General features: G+C 36.0%; 1 protein-coding gene across 4 annotated transcripts in view; it reads right to left on the bottom strand.

The window, feature by feature from the left end:
- Window positions 1-2,500, bottom strand: part of invs (inversin) — a 47,283-nt gene that overhangs the window by 32,725 nt on the left and 12,058 nt on the right. The window lies entirely within an intron of this gene.

Genomic DNA, 2,500 nt, shown 5'->3' with positions numbered 1-2,500 from the left:
AATGTGTAATCAAATGACATACAACCCATCTTGATCTCAGACACGGAACTGTACGGTACTGTACACTGTACTCTGACTCATGTTTTTTTTTTTTTAACTCTGTCCATGGTTGCCAGATGTCAGAACCATTTTAATTGCCTTATACCTTAATCTTTTCCTTGATCTGTGTATAGTCCACTGATGGCCGTTGAATATTTGTACCTCATTTCTCTGCATTCTATACTTTTAAAGTCATGTCGAAACGAAAGTACGCCCTTTGTAAATTCTGCACTTTTTACGTATCAGGACATAATCAAAATTATCTGGTCCTTATCAGGTCTAAAAACTGTACTGCAAGTTTTAGCATTTTGCTGGACTGGAGCATTCAGATGTGTGTTAACACAATGCTAAGAAAGAAAAACATCACAATAATCTTAGAGAAGCAATTGCTGTTGCCTATCAATCTGGAAGGGTTACAAGGCCATTTCCAGCAATTATTTTTTTTTTTTTTATCATATTACAGTAAGGTACATTATTCACAAGTAGAAAACATTCAGTTGCCAATCTCCCTAAAAATCACCTTGAGGACAGACCATGCAATGCTCAGAGAAACAGCAAAAAACTCAAGTTACATTGCAGACTCTTCAGGCATCAAGTAGCATGGTAATTGTTAAAGTTCATAACAGTTTGAATAAACGAATATGGTTTTCTTGGAAGGGTTGCCAGAAGAACGCCTCTTCTCTCTATAAAAAAACAAGGAAGCACTTCTGATACAATTTCTTTTGGACAGCCGGGACCAAAGTGGAGCTGTGTGGCCACGTTTGGCGAAAACCAAAAACAGCATATCAGCACAAACTCTGTGTATCAGCTTTCAAGCACATTGGTAAAGGATGATGATTTGGGCTTGTTTGGCAGCCATATAACTAAGGCAACCTCGCAGTCACCGAGTTTGCAATGGACTAGAGTTTCTAGAGTCAAATGTGAGGCCAAATGTCTGACTTGGCCGAATTTGGGTCATGAAACAAAACAATGGTCTCAATCACACCAGCAAATCTGCAACAGAATAAAGTGTCAGAAATCAAAAGTCAGGCAGGGTGGTGATTCCCAAATCATTCATGTTACCAAGAAAAAAGATTTGAATGATGGAGACTCATTCCAAGAGGAAAATGCTAAATAATTTCTCCACACAACAAAAAACTCACTATATTAATGATTTCAAAGTATTTTGTTTATATGAGTGTTTATACAAGGCCCTGTGAAGTTGTTATACATATACATATATAGTCAAAGATACCAATCTCGCAGTCAAATCTTCGTAAAGGTGATATGAAACTAGGATCATGCCATTTTGGTTATATGGGGCTGCTCAAAGTAGCATTTTACATAGAACTACTGGTTTTCTCCCAATAATTCATATACAGCCTGTTATGATAATAATGCTAAAAGTAAAAATATGAAAAGAAAGAAGCTTTTAATAAATATTTTTAAGGTGCCTGAATAAATTCAACCACCCATGCGACAGATATTGTGAAAGTCTTTTTTCACTTTCCATGATCCGTAACCAAAGGATCTTGGCGGCAGGGATTTAAATATTTAACAATGTCTGTGAGATACTGTAAAGTTAAATTCTGTCCTAATTTAATTTTGTAAAAAAAAAATTGTACTTAGAGCACACTCGCACAGGCAATTTAGCGAATCCTGTTTGCACTGACGGCTTTCTGCAGTTATTTATTGCCTCTTTTTTGAGGTTTATTGCTAAATTTTCTTCTATATCTTTGTGTGATGTTCTGTACATCGAGGCTTTAAAATGTTATAAAGATTTGGGTTACGGATGTTTATTCACATTGCCTTTTATTTCAGCTTTAAAAAGATAAAAATACAGCAACCCCCCGCTTTACCGCAGTTCGAATCTGGTGCCCCCGGTTTATCGCGGAATTGCATTTGCCACATAAGTAAATAGTTTGGCTGATTTTCCCCGTCTCTGGCGGATAGCACGATACACCAAAAAACGTATAGGGAATTGTTTTTATGGCGTTTTAAGTTGAAATAATGACATGTATTAATTAGAATATATTTAATAATTATAAAATAAAGTAAAATGTTAATACAGTACAGTACTGTATACATAAAATAGCATTTTTGGGTTGCTTTTTCAACCCGTTTTTCGCGGTTTTTCGTTTATTGATAAACGGGGGATTACTTTAATTAGTCTTTTTTTTGCTTTATACAAAATGCAATTCTAGCTTAATGGTTAAGACACTGGATTTTGAATCCTAAGGTCATGAGTTCAAATCCCAGCCACAACAACCTGCCAATTCTAGGCTCCTGAGCAAGGCCATTATCACATAGCTTCTCAGTTGTATGATCGAGATAAATGTTCGTTGCTCTAGAAAAGAGTGTTTGTTAAATGTAAGTGATGGCATTAATTTTCCCTTCACTTGAACTAGGAGACCAAAAACTTGTTCCAGCACGACAATACCTCTGTGCACAAAGCCAGCATAAAGATACTTTACATGTTACA

Source organism: Silurus aristotelis (assembly GCF_946808225.1).
Source record: "Silurus aristotelis genome assembly, chromosome: 25".
NCBI classification, from domain to species: domain Eukaryota; kingdom Metazoa; phylum Chordata; class Actinopteri; order Siluriformes; family Siluridae; genus Silurus; species Silurus aristotelis.
This window is presented reverse-complemented; position numbering and strand designations above follow the sequence as displayed.